Below are 27,400 nucleotides of genomic sequence, written 5' to 3'. Positions count from 1 at the left end.
TCAGAAGGCGAGTCAAGTCGCTGAATCAGCAGAAAAAATAAAAAAACTGGTAAGATTACTTTGCATAAAACCTAACTTTGTAGTGAATGTCAATTCATAATAGGATGTACCAGGAGGCATTGAGCCTTTATCAGCAAGCAGATGACCGGCAAAGACATTTACACACTTCAAAGTTCTATTTTATATGCCTATTGAGGAGTTCATCAAGTCGGAATGTGTGGCAGTGTCTCCTTTATGTTTAAATAGAAAAGTTATAAAATCTGCTTTCATCACTGCCCAATGTAATTGTGTTTTTTAATTTTAAACCCATCTCTATGAGTAATTACATCACCTCCATACTGCTGCACAACGTATTGACGATATTAAGGCATATATTTACAACAGTTTTTCTATTTTGCAGCATAGAGACGTTCCATGGATGGTGCATTGCCGCTCCAATGCATCCCCCCATGGGTTTTGATGCAAATCCATATATACAAAAAACTATACACATGGAATTGCGCTAAAATACTGTGCCAACCGGAGGCTGACATAATGAGGAGAAATATCTTTATTTCTTCTTGTTTTTAGCTCTTTGCATCTGTGCTAGAAGAAATAACCTCAAAAGTAATTTAGGTGCAGGAAAGAGCCCCATTCCTGCACTAAAGGTATGGTGAACTCCAAATAGACAACCTGACACAAGGGTGCCTGCATTGGTGCTAGGCAGCACCAAGTGTGCCTGCATATTGAGAGAGCAGTACTGCACCTCTTCTTTGTAGATATGGTGCAATTCTGCTCTCTCCATTTGACGCACTGCAGCAACTTTACTTGCTGCCCTGCACTATGTCATCTTTTTCCAAATCTGGGTCTCATTCTCCTATTGTCATATTCTGCTGGCAGAGTTTGTGGAATGTTGGCCACTCTACGTTAAGCTTGTAATGCAGGGCTTTCTCCAAATTCCGCCAGCCTCCATGTGGTGGAGTTAGTTCTTGCATGTGGCTCAGCAACAGTAAGTTGGCGAGTGGGAATTATCATCCCATAGTGCAATTTTTGGCCACTAGGGGGCACCCGGTGAGATTTATTTTCAGTGAATGGTCATGGGCGGTCACAACTGTATACGGTGAGAGAGCTGCCTCTAGAGTAGAAAATCTACTCAAGCAGCAGCAAAATCACTTCGAGCAGCAGCGCTATCTGGTACTCTATGTGGTGCAATTTTCCACCATGTAGCACTAGACACCAAGAGCCGATGCTCAAAGGTGCATTTGGATCTGCTGAGCTGGCAGAGTTGTCGGAGTGCAGGTTGGTTGCCCAGAAGTCGAGTTATCGCCTAGGAAAGGATTAGGGTGTGAATGCGATACCGGGCAACTGAAACTTTAGTGGCAACTGGAAAACCATAGCAAATGGTAAAAGTGCCTGGAACTGACTTAAGACTGCTTCACCTGTTGAGGTGAAAGTTTCTGAGGGCCTCACTGCTCCCTCTTCTGGCTGTCTGTCAGAGTTGGGCGCCCAAAATAACTCTAATTGACCACAATACAACTAACCAAAGTTTTTCTCAAAACATTTGTGTCAAATTTGTTGAATTTGCCAGTGCTTGTTTGCAGTTGAGTGAAATGATTTAATATACTATACTTTATAAATTCTATGTCCCCAGAACCCTGTGTCCTGCATTCAATGAACATGATTACTTGTAAACCCCTGTATGTTTAAAGCAATTGCATACAAGAAAAACATTATTTTCATAAAAGTGGTCTTAATTGAGGGACCATTTTGTCAATACAAGCCTACTAGGCCTGATGTTGTATGAAGTCAAACCGAAAAATATAAAAGTGGCTTAAAAAACGAGCAAAAATAGCACCAAAATTTCCATTAAGCAAGAACCAAAAACACTTCTTTTCTTTTCACCTATTTTTACCCTGTGGCATTGTTCATTTAAAGTTCCTCATCATGTGAAATTGTCTCATCAGGGTTGCTGTATGTTGGAAATCCACATGCTATGGCACAATGTCCAGATAGCATGTGAACTGCTGCTTCTAGCTGCTCAGCCTCTGCTGCATAATCAGTTGGTGACTCGGCATGTGACATCAGTGATTCATCAGAATAACCTGAACATGGCTATTCTAATTTTCTTTTGCATTGAGGGCACACCAGAGACGGCTGAGGTGTTATCACTGTCCAACACTGAAGGTCCATTATACTGCTCCACCTGCCATTTCACATGCAACCTCTCACACCTACATCACTCCCCATGCTACCTACACATCCAATACTCACAACCACATACATCTGGCCCCATTACACCACACCCCTCGCTATCCTGCATACTGCCAAACACTCGCTCTTTCACTAAACATGCCACAGAAATTTGGGATCGCTATGTGACCGCTCACCAGGCCTACTGTTTCTGAAGCCTGCCAACTCCCTTGGCGGGCCCCATCATTGCCACAGACATTCACCTGGATACAAGATCACAAGACACCCTTGGTGGTGGAATTGTTAGCATCGTCAAAGAATCCATCCAATGCTCTACCACTGCGGAAAGCACCACCGGCAAAATAAAACACTTGACCATCAAACTCCTTATCACCACCACCTATACTCTTAGTGGCATCCTCGTCTACCGCCCTCCAGGTGTTGTGAGGACTTCTAGGACCCAGGATGGTCACTCCTGTTTTAGCTTAGTTTTACAGTTCATGTATTATTCACATTTTTCATTTTAGTAAGGCTGCTTTTTAACATACTTTTAGCAGATTACTTTTATTCTAGGAAAGCAAGGAACAGGCTGCTCATTTAGTAAGTCTTTGCACAACACTTAATCAGTACTGTCTGATTTATGTCCAAGGCTAAGGAACATGGTACACAGTATGCCGGTTTGTGTTGCCTGTTCAGGATACAGGTTCTATCACCTAGACACAGCATTGCATTGGAACTGTACTTCAAACATGGTATGGTTTATTATATAAATGGTGCACTGACCCAGGAAGGGCAGAGGGCATTCCGGCCATGACTATCCTTGGATATACGCTGTGCGAAATGCAGCTCCGCTGGCACTGATCCCACACTGTGTGAAATACAACTCAGCTGGTGCTGATCCACTGACTTTCAGAAAGAATTGCCATCTACACCAAAGGCTGATTCCTGACACTATTTCCAGGTATGGGCCTGGGGCTCACCAATTAGATTGATCTAGCCAGAGAGTTACAGCCACTATGCTCTCAGTGTAGGCATAAGGTTAAAGTAGAAAGCTCCAACACATCTAGACCCACATGCATCATGGTTGGATTATTCATCTTCTTTACCATGTTGGTAATGCTGATTACCTTGCTTTGTTTCATCTGCCTAACTATCCCAATTCTCTCTTAATATGCCAAATTGTGATTATTTCAATAAATGCATTGAAAACATATCTTGCATCTTTTTTTCTCACCTTGGCATGCATGAGTTACAGCACCAATCTCACAATCTCATTCCAAAGTTTATACTGGGGAGTTGGAGTGTCATGTTCAGGTTGCTATAATGATCTCTTACCCCAGTGGGTTTGGAGCTTGGGGGGAGTACTATGAGCTAGCCAGGAGTTAGGTTGGCAGTTACTAACTGTATGCATAGACTCAGTCTCCCACACTTTGCCATTCTGATGCCCTAAACATGCAGCCCTATTACCAAAGTAGGAATTGCATAACACTGGAAAATGCAGCAACTCCAAAAGCACCATCGAGGACTTTGATACCCCTCTGATTCTCAACTCCAGTGCCTTTATCCTCCTCGGTGACACCTCAACTGCCACCTGAAAGATCTCAGCGATCTCAACATAACCATCTTCTTCAAGAACGTGTCCAACCTCGAACTCACCCAACAAGTGGAAGTTCCCACACACACTGCTGAACAACTAATTAATTCCATCTTCACCAGCTTCAGCAACATCACAGTAGACAAGTCCACACTGTTCTGACCTAGTCTGGCCACACCCTCATCAATTTCAGCATACCCATCCTACACCATCACTCAAATACCATCACCAAATCTTCATGACAGGACTAGAACAAGATCTTAGAACCACCCAGGTTTTCCAAACTACTACACCACCTGCCTCAATACAACAACTAACCAGAATCCATCTCCTACTTCAACCTCTGAATGACTGCCTGCATAGATTCCATGGTTCCTCTCAAAACCAACAAAGCCAGGAGAACCAGGCAGGTTGGTACACAGAAGAGCTCAGGCTCACCAAACCCCATTGCAAGCAACTTGAACGCAGATGAGGGCAAAGTAAGAATGACACTGACAAAAGTGCCTACAAATCTATCTTCAGACACTTCCATCAGCAGATCAGAGCCACCCACCACATCAAAAGCATCACCAAGGGAATCTTGGTGTAGTGAAAGGCTTCATCTCTCAAGCAGCATGTTCCAAGCTACACCAGCCCTCCTCAAAACCTCTGCACCCAGCTGACCCTGTCCTACAACAACAGGATCACCAGCATCTATGAACACTTGTACCACAATCTGTACCTTTCTACCCCTGCAGCCTTCCAGCCCATCTCTACCACCACCCAGAGGACCACTCCAACTGCCATCACCACTCAGGAAACTGCAACAATCATGCAGTCCATACACTCTGGAGCATCTTCTGATCCCTTCCATAACCATGCATTCATCAAAGGACTGGACTCCAACAGCACAGCATTCACTCAGACCCAAAGACACTAGCCACCTATTGGCCTATCTCCCTGCTGTATTACCTAGAAAAAAGTCATGGAAAAGATGATAAACAAATACCTAACTACCCACCTTACTGACAGCCACCTCCTCTACAGCAATGCTTAATTTATAAAAAAACATAAGTGCCAGGGCCCTCATCAGGAAGCTACTGTATCTTCCTCCACACATTACCGCTTTCAGCGCTGCCATTTACACAACTACTAACCATCACACTACTACAAGTGTGACAACTCAGATTGCTTGCAGCCCCCAAAGCTAATAAAATGGCTTGGGCAGCAGGTATTATCTGTTTTAAATGTGTATTGAACTAAAAAAACAACAGTTGTTCTGCTTATCTCTAAATCACAAAAAAAGCGCTACCATGGGACAGCTGTCATTAGTGGTGGTGCTGACAATTAAGGGCCAATGCCGAGCTCCGCAAACCAGTGGCTCAAATTAAGCACATCTCTACACTACTCAATCTGGAGATCAGTCCACACATATTTCAGAGACTGCCCTCATCAACCACATGGACAACATCTGGATGATCATGGACATAGGTGATACTGCGACCCTCATTCTACTGAATCTTTCCATAGCCTTCGACACAGTCTCCCACCCCATCCTTATCCAGCGACCGCACAAAGCTTACATCCAAGCCCAGGACGTAACTGGATATGCGCCTTCCTGACAGGCCACATCCAGTCAGTCAGCCTGGCCCCCTTCACCTCAGACGCCATCATGCTCATCTGCAGAGTTCCACAAGTATCCTCACTCAGCCCCACTCTGTTCAACGCCTACATGACCTCATTCACCAGCATCATCCATGCCCACAGAACCAATATCATATACTATGCTGACGACACCCAACTCATAATGTCCCTCTTAAACAACATGCCAAACACCTGGGCCATTTTCTCCATTTGCATGACTGAAGTTGCTGGATGGATGAAAACCAACTGCCCCAAGCTCAACTCAGACACAACAGCTCGCTCTGGGACTCCATCTGATGGCCTGCCAAACCCAGACCTACACCTTTCCTGGCAACACACACAAAGAATCATGGAATAGTATTCAAATGCCAACTAGCCTTGACGAGCCACGTGAAAACAGTCTCTATCGCCTACTTCCACACACTCAAGATCTTTGAAAGGCTCCCCACTAACACTCACAGAACAGTGAGCCAAGTCCTCATCACCAGCGAGCTGGACTATGGCAACGCACCCTATGCTGACCAGAAGACTCCAGGCCCTATAAAGCTCAGCAGTCAGACTCACCCTGAACCTCCCACTCCTCACTCAAGATGATAACTCTTCAATCTCATGTACACATCTAAAGACTAACACAACGTTGGGCCCATATACATCAACAGCTCCATAAACTTTCACAAAACTATCAAGCATCTGCACTCAGCGGAACTCCTACTCTCACACCGCCTCAACCTCTGCATAGACACATATCTAGTGGTCATGCCTTCTCCTTCTCCTGCACCACTCCCGAAGCGTGGTATGACCTGCTCTTGCACATCAGAGTCTCCTCCCCCTTTCCTGAACCCTGCAAGAAACTGAAGACATGGCTGTTCACGTAGCCCCAACCCTGTCTCAGACCACACACCTCCTACTTCAGCGCCAAGAGTTGTGCACTATACACATATACATAAGAAAGCAACATAAAATAACTGTTTGTAGTTGTTTCAAAGCTTGTATTTCACCACAGAATGAACTGTTAACTCATAATGTTTCCTGTAAATCATAGTGTTGAATTCATCTGCAGGATATCAGTCACATCAAACAAATAGAAAAGTTGAATGGATGGTCAGCACAGCATTTTGTCTTTCTTTCAGTGCTGGTAAAAAAAAATGTGAAGCCTGAGGTGGTTCATGATGCCTCTCCCCTCCCTTGACAATGTGAAGCCTGACGTGGTTCATGATACCTCTCCCCTCCCTTGACAATGCTAACAAGTATCATATTACATTGTGCACAACTGCATATGGGCTATACCATTGCATTTATTTTGTTTCTTTGTTTTTTTAAGTTATTCAACTAGAATCAGGTTGCAAAGATGACATATGTGCAGTACTGTAAGGATGCACTGAGAAGACCTTGTAACTATTAGGAAATTTTGTTCCATGTATAAAGTAATTGGAATATGCAACAGGGAGGGAGTCCTTCTCAAGGTCAAGCTTGCTGTAAAATTGTAATGAACTGCAATTCGACCTTTGTACTGTATTAACAAATATACAAGGCACAATTGCACTAAATAATGTTTTATTGGGTACCTTAACAAAGGTGTGGGAGGGCATGCGCATCGTCATATGTAAATAGAATATAGAAACCTGGCTAACTGTTGCAGAACTTGGGAAGATTTGTGTCACATCCTTCAAGTTACTTGCTGATGATTATGTGTAATGCATCACTACCTGGAAGCTCAGAAAACAAATATATATAAATCACAGTAAGACAGTAGAAACTTTAAACTTTATTGCTTTTTCTCTTCATCCACCTATTTCCTCCCTTAATGGATACGGATTGTGAAATGTTGCCTATACATGATAGTATCTCAGCATTTAGCATGCATTGTGAATGAAAGAAGAATTCCTAAGTGAAAGAATCCACAGCTCACCAAGCAGTTTAAAGTCCCATTGCATTGCATCTTATTGATTTGCGTAACTTGGCGTCATGAGCACACCTATGTTTAACGGGATGCATTATAAATGTTGCTATATCTGTACTTTTGTGCGGCCTCCTGATTTTTCTGTCCAGGCTTTATGTATTGTGCCTGCACACATACTCTTACTTTTACATGTAGCAGTAAATTCATGCTGTGAATTTTGTACTGACTCTCTCAAAACTCTTTCATGCCCTTGTCCTGGATGTTAAGTGTAATAAGATTTTCCTTCATTTTTCAGGAGCGGCAAATTCAGAAGAAAAAAGATCTCAGTAAGTTTTACCATTTTATAGCAGAAACCTGTCAACACATGAGAATTGTAAGGTTGATGATTTAGCAATTGCATTTACATTTTTATTAAAGAGTAAATAACCAAAATGATTGAAAACCATTTTCTATGAAAAACATGACGCAGAGTACAATTAGGATAAGAAAGCAATCTTAAATATGTAACAGTGAGATACACAATGACCAGAAAACTGGCAACACTTAAAAACTGTGAAACGGATTTGAAGAGTGCCTAATAGTAGAGTGCAAAAACTCTTTTTTAAATGCCAAATACAGCTAGCATATTTGCAGATTAAACCTATTTTTCACCAAATAGATTTTTTCTTTAAATTTCAGGTAGATTTACACAAAATATATCAAATTATTATACATAGTTTATTGCTGACAAGCACAGTACAAAAATTCTTAGTTTGTACTGTGCTTGCATAGGCCTCCCGCAAAACTCTTTCGGACGTAAAACCGCCACTCGGGTTTTCTGCCCGCGCCCCTATTATGAGTTTTCTGCTGGCACAGCAGAATACTCACCACAACATTGACACCAGCTTGTAATCGTAATTTGGCACCGGTCCAACCTCCACTGCGAGTCTTGTGGTCCCAGGACTGCCAGACTCATAATGCGGGCCCCAGTGTCCTCAAAGGTCTACTCTTTTTTCAAAAGAGATTTCACCAGCCCAGATCCGGTGCTAAGCTATACTTTGGACATGTTTACTTCATAAAGTGTTTTAAGTATATTTGGTCTTGCCTCCACAGTATTACAGAAACTCTGGTGACATATTAAGAATAGAGGATGCTCACTGCTAGTTTCCTGCAGAGAAGCCTTATTGTTTCCTTACTTGCTTTTTAAATGTATTTCCAGTTCCCAAGTGATAGTCTTTAACTCATATTTAAACTTAGTGTGTATTATGTGTCAACTTAAGCTTAGAGACAGTTGTATCATTTATTGCCTCAACTTCTGCCGCTTGTAGGTGAGCATTCGGCACTGCTGGAAGAACAGTCGCTAGAAGAAATACTCTAGTGCCAGCTGGGTCCACTGTTAGACACTGTTTTACACACTGTCAAGTATCGACTTGTAGGTTTAGAAATAAGGTTTTTATTTTTCCATTGTTTTTCATGTATTCGTTTCTTCTTGAAAAGAGACCTGAGTGGAAGGAACTCTCACCAGGTATCACTGTTATGAGACATCAGCTCTTAGTCTGAGTAGTTAAGTAACTAAATTTTCACCTCTCGAGCTAACACCCTTGAAGAATATTGTATTCTTTTGCAGATAGACCAAAAAAGCACAAATGAGCAGACTGAGAAGTGAAGAAAAATAATTTTTCATCTGCTCCCTGCTGCCATCTAGGAGTTGAGCTAAAAATAAACAATTGTAGCCTGTCAGGAATTATCTTATTGGAAAGCAAAACCGCGGTGTGTGCTTCCAGTTTCTGGGAGAGCATAGCGTTTTCAGTGTTACCTAAAAGGAAAAAGTAAGCTGCTCACCTCAGAAGGCCAGCTCAGGTGACAGCCCATCAACTCTGGGTGGATGGAATGGACACCCAGCAAAGGAGCATATAAATGAAATCAAATATTATTAACCAACATATATAATTAGAAATCCTTTTTAATCAAACCTCTACATTTAACAAAAGTAATTAATTCTCAACCACAATACAGATATATGCAATGGATACTAAATGCCACATTATAAAAATGTGTTTGAATTTATTGTATTCTTTAAAATAATAACATTGCCAACTACTTCATTTATATTTGAACAAATATAATAATTTTAAAAAATTGAAACAGAAAACAGATATATTAATATTTAGAATTCTGTAAACATTTAAAATAAAAAAATGTCAGGGGAGAAACGAGAATTATTATTTGTATGCCAACATAAATAGGTGAAAGTGCTCCAAGTTTGTTCAAATCTACAATTCTAACTCCAATCCAACTTACACTGGGAAAAGTACTGATGTCGGAGGACTGATTTTCTATAACATATCTGGTCCAGCAAACATTGTGAAAACAACATTTATTTTAGGGGGCATATTTACCATTATAGTGCCACACCTGCAAAACATTGGAGGATCTGAATTACTTTTGGGGGTGCACGTTACTTTTCTAATTCTAGGAAGACATACATTAGGGGAAGTTCATTTCTATGAGAAGGCGTCAGATTCACTACTATAACTTCAGGCCTTATCCGACTGCTGAAAGTGAAAGTATATATTTGGTGTGAGCAGGGGTTGGACGCAAATTTTGTCTTCTAATTCCAGGCCGTCATACATTGAAGCAAATGTAAATATTTGGGAGTATATTTATTACTCTAACTCAAATCATACACTTACATTGAGTACGGTGCACATATTTACGCAGTGGGTAATTACATTTCTAACTCGAGGCACATAGCTTTGAGCAAAGAATAGGTTAGAAAAGTAAAAAAAAAAAAACTTGTGCAAATTTGTATATTTAATTAAAAAACATTTTAAGATTATTTTTATTCTCTTAGTTGTTTAAGTGACAACTATTTTTAAATCTTTAAAACATGAGATATCGTACTATCAAGTAAAAAACACAAACCACCATCTGCTCCTCCTTCAAAAAAAAACACAACCTGAGAAAAGTAATACCACAAAACTATTACAATGAAAACAATTAAGTTAATAAATTAATCCAAAGTAAAGATATAATTAAATCAAACACATTTGTAAAATATATTTTCTGTGAAAATCAGTTGTACCCAACTAATCCTCCAATAAAATGCAACCCTTCCAAAAAATATCTAAATCAATTTAAAATGTTAACACATATTTAAAATAAAATTTAATATAAAGTAAACATGCAATATAAAATATGAGAACAACATTCAAAACATCAGTATTATGATAAAAGATAAAACAAGGTATACATACCCTCACTATTATGGCCACCATTACTTTGGTACTGTCAGTATTTCAGGGTCGATATTCAGGTACCACATTCCAGTGACCTCTTCCAGGACACACATAACCCCTCCCTAATATACAACATTCGGTGTAAGAATCTTCTTATTTCAAATAATGAATTGCAGAAGTTTAAACCTTGTAATCCTTGATGTTTTAGAGTGTTAGCTCCCAACGAGTTTCCACTTATGTTTAACCTCTATTCCTATTCATATCTTTAGACTCAGGGCCTAATTATGACCTTGGCAGATGGGATGGGATGACGGCTATCTCACTTGCTGTTTTTACAAGTTCCACAGGATATAATGGAACTTGTAATACGGCGGACGGGTTATCCTTCACGTTTGTGACCAAGTATCGTGAATGAGTGGTCAACAGACTGCCAGACTCACGGTGGCAGTCATCACTGCCGAGACTTTGACGGTCCAACTGTCAAATTAAGAGTTTGGCAGTTGGACCACCAAAAGACTTCTGTCTCCCCCAGGATCAGTGATCCCGATGACCTGATGGTGGTCCTGCTTATAATCAGCCAGGGCTGCGCTGAACTCAGTTCCGCCCTCCTGATTACAACTTTGTTGTCTGCCAGCCTTTTCATGCCAGTTGCACTGCCATGAAAAGGCTGGCGGGGAACAAGTACAGGGGGCCACGAGCATGGGGTGTTAAGGGGTCCCCCTGCCCAGCACCCTTGAAATGCGCGCTGTCTTCTGTGCAGACAGTGTGCATTTCAAGGGTGTTGGTGCACCCTGCATGCAACAACATTGCTGCTGGCCCTATTATGAGCTTGCAACAATGGTTTCTGCCAGTCAGGTCAGTGAGAAAGTCCTAATGGGATTGGCGTGGGAGTCGCCAGCAGGGCGGCGATTTGCTCGTCTGGAGTTTGCTGGAAGGGTGTTTCCATCCGCCAAACTCCTAATCAGCCCCTTTGTCTCCGAAAGCGCATCAGGCTTTGTGTACGCCATAATCTCAAATAAATTTCTTCTAGTGTACATTAATGTGCAGGGATTTGCATAAGGGTTATGCTACAGTATTTTAAGTAAACTATAGTTTATATGTATTACCTTTGTATGTATTAAATATTTAATCATCATTTTTCTCTTTCTCTGTAGACCAAAAAATCTTGCATGAACGGTAAAGTATTCCAGAAGATTCATATTTACATTATATATTCAAACAACCTTCTGTTATAGATCTTATCTGTGTTATGTATTGTTGACATTACTCTCACACACCCCTATACACAACATAATTGCTCACCTGATGTTACCATTCTGACAGTGTGCAGTACAAGTTTTATCAACCAATAAGGTGATTTTGAAAACTTTGACCAACTGCCCTGCACAGAGTTATCACATTCACACTCACCTAATGGAAAAAATGCAGCTTTGTCTAAACATACTGGGGAACAGACACTGCATGAAAGGTGAGGTAGTGTGATGGGAGGAGGCAGAGAGCACTGCAATGCATATAGGCAGGCTAGAGCACAGGTTTCAACCTGTAGTGGTCAGGAGGAGAAGTGTGTGTTGCGGCAGTGGCCTCAATACCCACTGTGGTGCTTCTAGACTTAGAGGCATCGAGGTAACCTCAAGGCTGGTGCGAGCACAGTGCAATAGCCACCTGAAACATGCGATTAATCAGGGTACGGCCACAGAAGCGGCCAGCTTAGAAGCTGGTGTGGCTTGCGTCCGTCCCACTCCCCCACCCTGCTTTGTCCTGGCTTGCTTTCCTCTCTCGGCCTGGAGCTTTCTCTGTTTTCAATTTTTAAGTATTAACTATCTGTTGCTGTGTTGGCACAAAATACATACCTTGTTACCACCAGCAAAGAGTCTCAGTCTGTCTGAGTCAGTCTGAGTGAAGCCCTAAAGTGCAATTGCTGCATTTGACACCCCAGGGTAACTCCTTAACTTTCTAAAAACCACTAAAAACAATGGAGTTAGTCCTCCTTCCACCACTCTTCTGTTTGCCCAGTCTGTCTTCTCTGTTGTCTAGGAGCACCTTCCAGGTGATCTCATTGGAGTTCTCCAGTGTCTATTGCCACTGAAGATCTTCTAAGGTGAGTAACTGAGATTTGAGTTCCAGACAGGGAAGCAGCAACGTTTGACAAGACAACGCAAGGTGAGGAACGGTTGTTGAAGCAAACGACTTGGGAGCAGGAAGGAGTGGCGGGGCTGAACAGAGGGGTAAACCTTGGCACCTATGAAGATGTTTCTGTTGCCTTTATCACTTAGAGTCTGGCCTAGTGTGTATTAAGGTCTACAGCCCATGGCTGAAGGCTTTTGGCCTCCATAAACTTGGGTAACTTGTGTAAACTGTTTCTCTAAGGACAAAATCTCACCTATATTCTCAAATTTGTTGTTACAACTTCTGGTCTCTAACAGCAGGGTGAGGAGCCTATTTAGTATCATCTCAGCCTGAAAATATGAAAAGTGATGAAGTGTAAAATCTCATCACTGCAGATTGTTTGATCTGGCCCCACATCAGGTACTCAAACACCAAGTAATGTAGGTAACCTTGACCAGGAGGAGCTAACACTAGAGAGTAAGAGTCCTACAAGGATCCTGAGAACAAGGCTAGTGAAGAAGAAAGAAAACAAAAACATTATTTTACTAAAAACAAGAAGTCAGTACTAACACAAAGGCCCTGATTTATACTTTTTTTGCGCTGTATTTGCATAACTGTTTGACGCAAAAGCTGTGTATACTTACAAAAGACAATTGTATTTTGTAAGTTTGCGCCACTTTTGCGTCAAAAATGTATGCAAATGCAGCGCAGAAAAAGTATAAATCAGGGCCAAAGCCTTTACCTACAAGGGCCTGGAGATAAGCAAGGAAAAATCTAAGAGAAAGCTAAGGCAAAGGCAAAGAAGCTGATGGAGTGTTCCCAAACAACATCAGTTACAAATGAAATCATTAGTAATCATCTTACAAGGGGTATGCGAAACAGCCAAGAGTTTCTCCCTGATAACGCTAAGCAAGAGGTGCCAGAGAATGGGACAGAATGTTAAGGCCAGAATAATAAGTAGTTGAGGAAGGGGACGGCAGTAAAAAAAAACAGATAAGTAGAAAACACTCCATTAGAGACTTTGGGCCTCACTATGAGTTCGGGGGACAGGTTGCCGCCATACAGGCTACCTCCCCGCCGGCACCATTAAGAGTTTCCCGCTAGGTCAGTGGGCTGAAACCTGAGTTTCGACCCGCTGGTCTAGCAGACGACAGCATACAGCATTGTCTCTGGCTCGTAATCGAGCTGACGGCTATGCTGTAGAGCGCAGGGTGCACTAGCACCCTCCCAATGTTCACTGTCTGCAAAGCAGACAGTGAATATTGCAATAGTGCTGACCAGGAGGGCCCCTGCAATGCTCATGCCAAGTGCATAGGGAGTGCAGGGCCCCCTACACCTGTTCTCCACCAGCAGTTTCATGGTAGTGGTACTGCCATGAAACCGCTGGCAGAGAAAGAGGGTCGCAATCCCCAGGGCAGCGCTGCCCTGGTGATTTAGGACAGCTGCCACCTCCAGACTGCTGGGATCTCTGATCCAGGCGGAGCTGGCGGTTTCCTGGAGGCCCGACCGCCAGGGTTGTGATGAGGCGCTTGGACTATCCCCAAGTCGAGCGGTTTAGTGACCACCAGACTCCTAATCAGGCCCTTTGTGTCCCAAAATAGTTGTGGGTGGGTCACTCAGAAAAACAGCTTACTCCAGTATTGGAACTTTCATAGATTCACATTCTTGAATCATTTCCTGTCATTAGTATTAACATAGGTTTAAACCTAAAGGGCCTTAAGCCTCTCAGTTTAGCACTTTATCAGAGTCATTTTAGGAGAAAAAAGGACCAAACTTCAGGGCCCACCAATCAGGCAACACCACCCTCTAGAACCTTCCTGAGAGAAGCTCCAGTTGCTCAGATTTTCTACCACACGTCGTGCTAGGGAGTCTCCTCAGAGCTCTGCTCTGCTCCTCTCAACTTTTAGAATAACAACAGCAAGGTTATACTCTTCATAACTAATTCTGACTAATTGCTGATAAGGCCAACACCATGTCTGACAGGGAAAGAAAGGGCTTGTTCAGATCTCTGAAGACCCTCATCAGAACTGCATATACTGCCTTTACCCAGACCACTCTGCCAAGGACTGCAAGGTTTGTCACACCTTCTCTTATAAAACCCTGAAGGATAGAGAGGGCAGATTAGTAGAATGGCTGCAAAAACTTAAATCTAGAAATAACCCAGTCTCTGATGCTGACAGCGATGATTCTTCCACATCTTCAAGAAAATCATCTAAAAGAGCAAGATCTCCTCACTCAAGGTCTTCCTCAGAGCAGCCAAGACAGGCCTACAAAGAAACCACCTCAGGGTCTTACAAAGGCCGCAGCCCTCACAAATTCTCCACAAAAGGGGAAAGAGGACATGTCAGCAGTTCTGAAAGGCCTAAAACATCATCTTCTGTGCCTCCTCCTAAGTCAGCTGAACCATTTAAAAGACCTTCCTCTGCTCCTACAGTTGACAGACCATTGGGCAAAACCCCACTGTCGACGACATCCTCATCGACGACGGCAGCGATGAGGTCCATTCCACCGTCTACAATGGTTTCCGGTGACAACAACGTCGATGACAAGTCATCCACCGTCAACGAGGACAACGTCAACGACTTCATCATCGACAAAGACTTACACTTCATCATCGTCTATGCCGGTAACCACGGTCTTCTCATTGCCGTCTTTATCGACTACGACCCTGTTGACAGTAGCTTCCACCATAAAACCGTCAACGGTCAAGATTTCAACGAGGACAGCATCGACGACTGCTCCTGTTACACCGCTGACGAAGGCGTCTACGACTCCATCGACGAGGGAAAAATTGCACAAAAGTGAGGAGACAACAAAAATTCCAGAACAAGGTAGCAGACTTGCTCAGCAGACTAAAATCAGTCTGTCACGAATGGGAACTAGACCAGTCCACGGTCAACCACATATTTTCCCAGTGGGGATCACCCAACCTCGACCTCTTTGCTAAGCCGGTCAAACACCAAATGCCAATACTACGCAAGCTGGCATCACCAAAGGGGATCATAGGGGAATGATTTTCCATAGCATGGTCAGGAATCTTTGCCTATGCTTTTCCACCCATTCCCTTGAGTCCTAACAAAAAGGAAGTGAGACCCATGCATGCTAATATTAATAGCCCCATACTGGCCTCACCAGCATTGGTTCACGGCGCTTCTTCTCCTGTCAGTGAAGCCTTGCATCCCACTGAGAATATCTCCGCATCTGCTAACAATGAACAACAGGTAAGTCTTACATCCGAATCCTCAATCAATGCAGTTATCAGCATGGCTCCTGAGCACCTTGAGTTCACACACCTAAACATTACGCAGGAGTGCAGAAATATACTGTCCAAAGCCAGAGCAATTAGCACCAACAAGATTTATTCATGTAAGTGGAAGAGATTTAGGCCCTCATTCTGACCTTGGCGGGCGGCGGAGGCCGCCCGCCAAAGTCCCGCCGTCAGATTACCGTTCCGCGGTCGAAAGACCGCGGCGGTAATTCTGACTTTCCCGCTGGGCTGGCGGGCGGTCGCCTTCAGACCGCCCGCCAGCCCAGCGGGAAAGAGGCTTCCACGATGAAGCCGGCTCGGAATCGAGCCGGCGGAGTGGAAGCTGTGCGACGGGTGCAGTTGCACCCGTCGCGTATTTCACTGTCTGCGCAGCAGACAGTGAAATACATGTAGGGGCCCTCTTACGGGGGCCCCTGCAATGCCCATGCCAGTGGCATGGGCACTGCAGGGGCCCCCAGGGGCCCCGCGACCCCCCCTACCGCCATCCGGATCCCGGCGGTCGGACCGCCGGGATCTGGATGGCGGTAGGGGGGGTCGGAATCCCCGCGGCGGTGCAGCAAGCTGCGCCGCCGTGGAGGATTCAATGGGGCGGCGGTACACTGGCGGGAGCCCGCCAGTGGTGCCGGTCCGACCGCGGCTTTACCGCCGCGGTCGGAATCCCCATTGGAGCACCGCCGGCCTGTCGGCGGTGCTCCCGCGGTCCTCCGCCCTGGCGGTCAAAGCCAGGGTCAGAATGACCACCTTAGTTTGTAGTGCCACCGACAACAAATTGATCTTCTTTCCTCCTCACCGGAACAAATATTGCCTTATTTGTTACATTTGATGCACTCAGGTCTTGCCCATTCCTCCATAAAGGTTCACCTGGCGGCGATTGCATCTTATAGACAGTCAGACTCTTCACCTCTGTTATGGTCCTCTAGATTGATTAAACCATTTCTAAAAGGGCTTTTCAGAGTTTTTTCACACTTCAGACCTCCTCCTCCCTTCTGGAATCTAAACATTGTTCTTGCTCAACTCATGAAGCAGCCATTTGAACCAATACATAAAGCTTCTACGAAATTCCTTTCCTGGAAAGTGGCTCTCATTATTGCTCTAACATCAGCCAGGCGTGTCAGTGAGATACAAGCACTATCCATACAGGATCTGTTTTTACAGATTAAACAAGATAGAACAATCTTGCGCACTAACTCACGTTTCATTACAAAAGTCCCCTCGGACTTTCATTTAAACGAGCCCTTAGTTTTCAAGACATTCTTTCCAAATCCTACAACTCCAGCAGAGAAGGAATTACACTGGTTAGACATTAAAAGATGCATTAAATTATATCTGGACAGGACTAAAGCATTTCACAAAACCAACCATTTGTGGCTTTCAGCGCACCCAAACGGGGTCAGCCGCTCTCAAAATAGGGCATAGCTGGATGGATTTCTTCAGCAATCCGATTTTTCCATCAGGCAGCGGGCAAGCCACTGCAAACCTCTGTCCCTGCACATTCAACACAGGCAGTTTCCTCATCAGCAGCACTGTTTGCAGGTGTACCGCTCCAAGACATTTGTAGGGCAGCAACTTTGAAAAGCTGCCATTCTTTTACCAGACATTACTGCTTGGATGCATTATCTCAAAGAGAAGTAGCAGTTGGCCAGGCAGTCCTCAGAAATCTTTTCCATTAAATCCTTTCCAGTAATCTTTTCCAGTAAAGGTGAGCTGTATCTTTCATCCCACCATCCTAAATTAAGGTATGCACATTGCCTTTAAAAAGGAGTTTGAATTACATGGTACATTCTCATAAAAGTCTAGCCTCTAATGCTTAGAACTTTAAATTATGTATATGTTTATTTAAACACACGATTAATGTATGTATTGAACAGAGAGATGTGTTATACTATGTGCATCAATACTGCTTACTACTCTGATTCAAGCATGTGAATCTATGAAAGATCCAATACTGGAGTAAGAAAATTAGTTACTTACCTGTAACTTTAGTTGTCCCCGCAGAGGCTCACCTTCACTTCTCTTTTCTTTTGGCTAGCCTATATGCACTTGTGCTTAGAACATCTCAGGGACTGAAGCTTCTCTCAGGAAGGTTCTAGAGGGTGGTGTCGCCTGATTGGTGGGCCCTGAAGTTTGGTCCCTTTTTCTTAAAATGACTCTGATGGAGTGCTAAACTGAGAGGCTTAAGGCCCTTTAGGTTTAAACCTATGTTAATACTACTTAATTAAAGGTACTGGGGACTCCCATCTAGACGACGGGGAATGATTCAAGCATGTGAATCTATGAAAGATTCCAATACTGGAGAACTAAAGTTACTGGTAAGAAACTAATTTTCTTAGTTGAGATTCAAGAGCTAATATCCCCGTCGCCTCAAGATTCAGGTAAAACATCTCTTTCACAGGGGATCTCTGAATATACATTGATCAAACTAGAAAAAATGATCTACAAAAGAAAGTATGTATAAGAATTATGCTGGTGGAGGGTAATGAAGAGGCTAGACCTTTACAGGGAAATCCCCCTTTTTTCTTTTTCCTAATAAAACAATACCATAGGCAGAGATCCACCCACCACCTACTAGTGTATTCTTAGTTATAGACAGCAGTAACTGTTTTCTATCTATATTATCATCCCCGAAAAGCAAAGCTTTCCCTTTAACTTGAACTGCCTCTAATAGTAATACTAAGGGTAAGAAGGAAACTGAGCCACATGTTATAGTCAGCTAGCACCTGATATGCTTAAAGGAGGTTCTGCATTGAGTAAGGTAGAGATAAAAGAAGCTTGTGATTTGGGGACCCACCAGTTAAAATGTAGTATTTTAAGGAGTAAGACAATCTTGAATAAAATAGCAGATGCTGGTGACGTAGCCTCAAAAGTCTCAGAAGATATGCCATTATGCTTTCAGAGAAATTAAGGTTAGGGGAATCTCATCAGTGCTCAAGCCTCATACGAGGAATGAGCCGTTATCAAAAAGAGACAGAAGACTCAAGTAAGAAACAGAGAAGAGTATCCCTCCCATACTTGCATAGTCACTCATTTCTGTTTGATATTAGTGATTTTTCCTGCAAGACTAACACACCAGCGAATAATGGTGTAACATCTGGAAAGAGAATAATGAACATAATAGGTTGAACTGTACAGGAGAAAAGGTATATGTTATGAATCTGTAAGGCCCATTAAAGAATTTGAAATCTGTTGTCCAGCTATTGGCTACATTATTTAACAATTCCAACTAATGTAGACACAAATCTCCTTGTATTACAGCATATACTAGAGTTTAAGACTAGGGACAAGAGGGATGCCCTGGACACCCACAAGTATATGAATATGGAAAAGGTTAACCAAACTTTAGCAGGAGAACATAACCCTAGTGATAAACATGATAAAATGACTCAAACTGAAATTACTGGGACTGATACTCACAGACGTTCACCAAATGTGAGCAGTAGAATAGAAGGAGTCAACGAGATTTGCGTAATTGAAGATTGGTCAAGTAATGAAGTAGTTCCCATGGCAGTTAGCAAAAGAGAGTCAGAAAAATGAAACAGTTCACAAATTACAATATTAAGTAGTAAAGGAGCAAATAAAAAGAACACAAGAGGCTCTGTGTAAGACACAAAAAAAGAAAAATAGAAAACTTTCCATTAAGGTGGAAGGGCAGTAAAGTATGACCCGTCATCCATACGGTATGCTGAGGATCTAGTAACTCTTGGTCAGGAAACAGTACCAGTGAACAAGGAAACAAACTCTAAAGGAATAAACAATTAACTGGATCCAATTGTTGACAAACCCATTCAGTTTATAATGGGATACAACAGGCATTAGTACAAACACCTGGGATAAATTCACAAATGTCTAACCATTGATTAAATGTAACATCACAAACCCAGGAGTCAGGACCAACCAAAGCTGAGCATCAACTAACTCTAGTCATTCATAAAAGCACTATTGAATACATAGGGAAAACACATCTTTCGAACATACCATTAGAAGCCTTGGTAACTAAATCAAATCTGATCTTTCCTACAGACCCTCCTCCAGCAACCAGTATACTCCTGATTAATCAGTGGAATATTATGAAGTTCCCATCAAGGGTATCTGTGTCTATGGTAACAGAATCTATGGGAGAGCCAGAAAATTGAAATCCCTTAGTACACCATCCTACAGGAGAATGGGTTCTTCAAGTAAAGGACATGTTTGCAGACTGAGATCCTGATCCATACTTGAATAGGTGAAAAATATTGTCCATCTTTAACTCCCTCCCAAAGCTCTCTACAATATCTTCATGTTAGAAATTGAGCCTCTAGTTGGCAGAGGTATGCACCCTGTCCAAGTAGGGACAACAATCCTAGTCAAAGTAGCGCACAACATAATCCAAATTATCCTGTGCCCACCCTCTGGTAGCTTGGCACTGAGCAGTCAGGCTTAATTTAGAAGGCAATGTGTAAAGTATTTGTGCAATAAATCATGCAATAACACAGTGAAAACACCACAAAAATACACCACACAGGTTTAGAAAAATATAAGATGTTTATCTGAGTAAATGAATGTCAAAATGATCAATATTTGATAAGCACAAGCTGAAATATCACTTTTGCAATGATAAGAAGAGTCTTAAGTCTTTAAAAATCAACAAGTGTCTCTTGTGTCAAAATTACACGCATGGAGACTGCAGAGGAGGAGATGCGTGGAACAAGAAAGGCGTGCATCAAATTTCCAGACACGCACAGACGATGCGTCAATTCTTCCCACGCTGCATGGGTTTTGCATCGATTTCCGGCTTGCAGTCTTGGATCCTCACTGCGAAGCGGGGTCTTTTACACCCATGCGTACATGCGTGGAAATGCTGGGTGTGCAGGACGAAGTCACAGGTGCTGCGTCGATCTGGTGGGCGATGTGTCAGAGTTTCTGTCACACGGCAGGCACTGCGTCGATTCCTCATGCAGGAAGTCGGGCTGTGTCGTTCCAGCTCGGCGATGCGTTGATCCGGTGGGCTGTACATCAAAGTTCCGGACACAACGCTGGTGCTACGTCAATCTCCACTCAGGGAGCCGGGCTGCGTCGTTCCGGGTCGGCGATGCAGTGATTCTTTCATCGCTAGGCAGGCTGTGCGTCAATTCCGGCAGGCTGTGCATTGTTTTTCCTGCGTAAGGAGTTCCTTTTGAAGAGAAGACGTCATTTTGGCCCTGAGACTTCAGGAACAGGAGGCGAGCTCAATCCAAGCCCTTGGAGAGCACTTCTTAGCAGAGCCAGAGGCCAGCAAGGCAGCAGGGCAACAGCAAGGCAGCAGTCCTTCACAGCAGAGCAGTCCAGGTGAGTCCTTTGGGCAGCCAGGCAGCTCCTCTTGGCAGGTTGCAGGATCTGGTTCAGATTCTCTGTCCCAGGAATTGTCTGAGTTGGTGGGGTCAGGGACCCAGGTTATATACCCAAAGTGGCTTTGAAGTTGGGAGACTTCAAAGAGTGGTTTTGAAGTGCACAAGGCCCTCTTTCAGTACAGGTCTGTCTGCCATGGTCCCAGAAGGGGGTTTGGCAGTCCATTGTGTGAGGGTAGGCGACTAGCCTTTGAAATATAAGTTTTAGGCCCCTCCACCCTTCCAGCCCAGGAAGACCCATTCAGTATGCAGATGAGTGCAGGTGTGACTGAGTATCCTGTGTTTGTGGTTTTCTGGGTGAAATGCACAAGTGAGCTGTCAACCAGCCAGGCCCAGTTGTGGATTGGAGACAGGCTGTAAGGCACAGATGGATTTTAAGTGCAGAGAAATGCTCACTTTGTAAAAGTGGCATTTCTAAAATAGTAATATAAAATCCAACCTCACCAGTAAGCAGGATTTTGTATTACCATTCTGGACATGCTAAATATGACATGTTTACCCCTTTCTGATCCGAATCTACCACTCAAACATTATATGAAGGTAGCCCTGATGTTAGCCTATGAAAGGAAGAGGCCTCTCAGCAGCGGAAAACGAATTTAGGAGTTTTCCACTACCAGGACATCTAAAACACACAGGTATATGTCCTGCCTTTTACCTACATAGCACCCTGCTCTAGGAGGTACCTAGGGTTTACCTTATGGGTGACTTATATGTAGAAAAAGGGGAGTTTAAGGCTTGGCAAGTACTTTTAAATGCCAAGTCGAAGTGGCAGTGAAACTGCACAAACAGGCCTTCCCATGGCAGGCCTGAGACATGGTTAAGAGGCTACTTATGTGGGTGGCACAATCAGTGCTGCACGCCCACTAGTACAATTTAATTTACAGGCCCTAGGCACATGTAGTGCATTTAACTAGGGATTTACAAGTAAATAAAATATGCCCATTGGGTATGAGCCAATGTTACCATGTTTGTGGGAGAGAGCATATGCACTTTATCACTGTTTAGCAGTGGTAAAGTGCGCAGAGTCTTAAAGCCAGCAAAAATTAAGTCATAGATAGAGAAGGGGGAAGGACAAATTTGGGGGTGATGCTGCAGAGAGGCCATTTCTAACAGCGGGTCTGAAGCGAAATTTGAAATTACTACTAGCACAGAAAGATATCACTATTTTGGCACAGCAAGGAACATGGGATATAGAAGAGGTTCTGATGAATGATAATCCTCTTCAAATACGTAAATACATGTTCTGCCCATGAATTATGCTGCACCCTGCCTTAGGGATGACTTCCACATGTTTCAGTGGGACTTTTGACTTTGCCATGGCTTTAAATGGCAGAGTCAGACTAGCAGTTTGAAACCGCACTTCCAGTCTGCAATGGCAGACCTGAGTACTTGTTTTATCTCTGTCACACCCAGGGTGGCACAATCAGTGCTGCAGTCCCTGTAGTGACTGTAGTTTACAGGCCCAGGGTACCCGGAGTACATATATACAAGGGGCTTACAGGTATAGCTAGCCTATGCTGATCGGGTCTAGCCAATGTAATATACACATTTTGAGTTCAGGGCTCTGGCGCTGAAGTCTGGTTAGCAGGCCTCAGTTCCCTTTCAAAGTCACAAAAACCAGCAGTGTCAGTCAAAGAACCTGGGGATGACCATACAAAAAGAGGCATTTCCTTACAAGGTTTTAAGGAGCAGTGGAAAGGGGGAAGAGTGAGGATTGTTAAAGTACTTAAAGCTCAATATTTTGTAAAACAACCATTGTAAGACCTTCAAACTGACTCTGTGTGTGTCTTTGTGTACGTAAAAAGCCCAAATGAACTCCAACAAACATCTCACCCTACCAGACTTAAAACACCTCTACCCAACTATTTATTAGAGACTACATCTATTAGGGATGTTTAACACCCCAAACACTGCCCCTGAAGGTACGCCCCTGCATGTTTTCCAGCTGTTTGAGAACATCAATGCTGCCTATTACATGTTGTAATCAAAATGGGCCCCAATTCCAGGGAGTATTACCAGGTAAACTATCATGCTTAACACTTGTGATCTGAAGGCTGTTAACACTGGCTTTAATAGCTTGGTGGAGCACCAATGGGTAAAAGAAAGACCAAAAGGAAGGGAGTTCAACCTCTACATTTGTTCTTGCCATCACAATTTGAGATATCTTCCTTGGCTGTGAAATGTGGGCTCTGTTAGATAAGTATCCTTTAAATCCACTCGTACCATCCTGTCCCTTGCAGGTGAATATCCCTCAAATAAATTACCATCCCCATCTTGAAATGGTGGTAGAAAAATGGATTAGTTGAGGTCTCTCAGATTTATAACTCATATGAGTTACTTGTTTTTTTTACACCAAAAAATATTTTACTGACATACCCCTTGTGATGTCCGCTGCATACCTCTATTGACCATTTGGCTACAAGGTCTTGGACCGCCAGAGATATCGAAGCTACTCCTTCATGAGAGAGCCTCATTGGCTGAGAAGGTTTGCTATGAAAGGGAATAGAGCAGAAACATTACTGACATCCCATACTTTCTGCTGAGCCAAAGGATCTTTGAAAATACTCTCACATTTGTGTACAAAAAGTGCTATCGTTCGCCCTGCTTTTGTGAGGGGAAAGGACATAACTCTTTCCTTAGTTTCATCGTTCCCATGTTTGGGTGCCATAGACGCTGAGTAGTCCTCCTCTTTTCCGCTGCTGCAATAGCAGCAGCCTGGAATACCTGACCTGGCAGCTGTAGTAGGGCCTGCAGAAAGATGAACAGCCAGTGAAGCTACCCCTGCATCCGCCTGCCCTGAATTAAACCTTTGTGAGAAGGGCATTAAATTTGTCTAGATAAGAAAATGCCTGTACATAACAACCAATTTCTTTGATGAACTCATCAGTAAAAGAGTCTTGTGTGAGTCTATCAGCTCCCCAAGTTTAGAGTTAATCATAACAAAAGACCTTCTCCCCTCTCACTGGATAAGTCTGTATTTGGATTGCCTGAAAAGCAAAATGCCCTTTGTGCCCACTTTGAAATCATTTTCAGATCAGGAGATTGCCTCAATTTCATCCCCTGTATTGTGGCACAGAATATTTCAATCAGTGAACTAACAGTATCTAATAGGTTCTCTCCAACGCCGTCCTAGGATCTGTGCCCTGTCTACAGTGGAAAGAAACTACTTTTGTATTCAGCTCCAGAGTAAGTGTCAGTTTGCCTGAAATAGAAATCCAGGGATGCTCCGAGACACTACCCCCACATTTTACCCCACTGGCTGTGTCAATACGGCTTTTAATTCTAACCTTTACAGACTCCTCTAAAAATGTTGGAGGGAATCACTCAACTGAATTAGTATGTGGCAACAAAATAGGATCAACTGTTGGAATAGCCACTGTATGCAATGCTATCAACAGAGGTTTACCCACCTACATCTTTTTATCCACATTTAAACCATCATTGCCACAAAATGTGCCATGATAGTTTTAGAAGTGAGTGGAACTCGCTGAGTTTCACTCTGTGGAATTCCGCCGAGTTACATAAAAACTCCACAAGATTGCGCAGAATTCTGCAAGAGGGTGGAAATCAGTACTTCATGCTGATTTCTAGCACCAGGAACTTGTTCCACACTGAGAAATCAGCATGAAAGGCAACAAATGGCGAGCCAGAGGGCACTGCTGCTGGTCGAGTTGGTTTTACTGCCACTCGAGTAGGTTTTCTCCTCGAGCGGCAACTTTCCCAACCCAAATAGTTGCAACTGACAGCGACAACCCGCATTGAGGAAATCTCGCCAGTTGTCCTCGCCAGTTGTCCAGTTGACCTGGCAACTTACCATTGGTGAGCCGGGCTTGAGAAAAAACTCTACCAGAATTAAAGAAAAAAACTTGGCCGCAACTCCGCGTTGCCAAACCAAACCACTGCATTGCCAAAACTCTGCAAACTCTGCCAGCAGAGCGGAGTTTATCGCCCACCCCTAATATAAATCATCAATAAATTTTTTACTTATGCCAGAAAAAGGCCTTTTGTTTTTGTCCATCACTTAGACTCATAGAAGAATCATACCAAAAGGACCCTTGGTTCATGAAACCCTGCAGAACTGAACCGCCACCAAATGCCTCATTCTCTTACCCATCATCAAACTCTACCAACTGTTTGCTTTTTGAAACTTTTTCTCCCTGGACATGGACATGGAATTACTTATTGCGGATTCAACTGAACTGCCAATGTCATTGGCTACAATTTTGTAACGAAAAAGAAACTGCCTTTGAATTTGACACAGATGCTTTTAAAAACCTCTTCTCAGGTTTCAATATTGTCTCTATCAGGGTTTTTTTCTACAACCTTTATCCATACTGGCTAATAACCCAATACTCGGAGAATTGAACTCCCCCCTCAAAATTCAAACAAATCAAAAATAAGGTTTTTATAAACAATTTTGTAAAAATGCACAGTTGTATCATCCATTCAAAATATGGCAGTAGTTTGTTTCACTTGAAAAAATAATTGCACATTTCAAACACTAACTAGGCCATCAAACAATCCATACAGATAAGCACTTGCCTACACTATGGGGGTCATTATGACCCTAGCGGTCACCAGACTGCTAAGGTCACGGTGGCAGTCAGACCGCCACATTATGACCATGGCGGGGCTGCCACGGTCCAACCGCCGGCACCCCCAGGCTGCTGCCAGCCTGCAACCTAGCGGTCCCGACGGCTGCTGCCCTGGGGATTACGAGTCCCCATCTGCCAGCCTGTCCATGGTGGTGAAAGGCTGGTGGAACAGGGGACTCGGGGGGCCCCTGCACTTGGCATGGGCAGTGCAGGGGCCCCCATGCACAGCAACGTCACGCATTCCACTGCCCAAATTACGGGCAGTGGAATGCACGATGGGTGCTGCTGCACCTGCTGCACTGCTACATTGCAACCGGCTCCAACACAGTTTCTGCCTGCCGGCCCAGCGGGGAACTCAAAATAGGGCCGGCGGGGTTCAATCCGCCCATGTGGCTTGTTGGCGGAAAGACATTGCCAATGTCATAATGAGGGCCTATATGTTATAAAGCACTTTCAAATGCTCCCTCCAGCAAGCTTGCCCCGGCATTCTGCGTGCTACTTAAAACAATTGAAGATAAAACCAACAAAAGTAACAAATGGAAACACTTTCTTCTCCAAGTCCCGCTAGTAAGAAAGCAACCATTTGAATGCACTGAAAACCAGCCCCGCCGTAGTCTACAATGGACCTCTCTAGCTGACGCTTTCCTGAAAGCGCTCGCACCAAAGTAACCTGCTCTACTTTGCTGGGAGGAGTCTTTGCTGGCATACATCAAGAGCTGTGCTGTAGCAAACTGTTTCCCTTAAATCCGTAACAGATGTGAACTCTGAGCAGCAAGAAAAGAGGAAATCATTTGTGATTGGCTCTCTTTATATGTGGGGCTGATTACTTGTGTTTGTGTCACTTCCTGCCTGAGTGTGTCGGATTGTCGGTATTGTAGTATGTTTAAGAGCTGTAATAATAAACAGTAAGTATTATTATGACCCTCCTGTCTTTTAATAAAATTGAGTGTGTGTACCAGTTCCAGGACTAACCAAGAGTAAACCTCTGCTATTCCCATTGGAGATAGCTGTGTAAACGCTGCAATTTCCAGGCCGAGTGCAGTATAGCCAGCTCCAATTTATAGTAAGCCAGGCTCTATGTGCATTTCATATTTCAGTCGGCACTAGGTTTGTAAAATAAATGTTCCCCTTCCCACACATCCAGTCTGTTGACTTATCACTTCCCTGCCCCTTTCTTTCACTACTCTCGTTCAGTCCTCTACCAGCATTTCTGTTCAAATTATACAGCTTTAATACACCTCTTAGTCTCCTTTTCTAATATCCATGTGTTACGCTCTCGGCTAATCACGTGCAAGCTTGTATTTTACACATTTTCTCCAACATCTTGGCAGCGATTGATCTCCTGAGTTCTGCATTCATTCCTCTTTCATTTTTTTCTGTATCCCACCCTCATTTACCCTGTAGCCATTCTTCATACATTGTGCCTCTGTATTGTTGCCTCTCTGATTGGTTTCTGCAGCCTCAGCTCACCTTGATTTTTATTACTGAGATCTTTGCATTGTTTTGTTTTCCAGGGCTGCGCAAAAGGCTATTTTAGCCAATGCAGAAGATAAGATAAAGAAACTGG

At 43.4% G+C, this 27,400-nt stretch overlaps 1 long non-coding RNA gene across 1 annotated transcript; it reads left to right on the top strand.

Annotated features, from left to right (window-relative positions):
- LOC138274040 (uncharacterized) lies at nucleotides 1-27,400 on the top strand. The gene is made up of 4 exons (XR_011200366.1): nucleotides 1-49; nucleotides 7,582-7,612; nucleotides 11,659-11,680; nucleotides 27,348-27,400. It is a non-coding gene; the product is annotated as an uncharacterized lncRNA (long non-coding RNA).

This window comes from Pleurodeles waltl, unplaced genomic scaffold (genome assembly GCF_031143425.1).
Source record: "Pleurodeles waltl isolate 20211129_DDA unplaced genomic scaffold, aPleWal1.hap1.20221129 scaffold_141, whole genome shotgun sequence".
Classification (NCBI taxonomy): Eukaryota; Metazoa; Chordata; class Amphibia; order Caudata; family Salamandridae; genus Pleurodeles; species Pleurodeles waltl.
The sequence above is the reverse complement of the archived record's forward strand: the minus strand, read 5'-3'. Positions and strand labels throughout refer to the sequence as shown.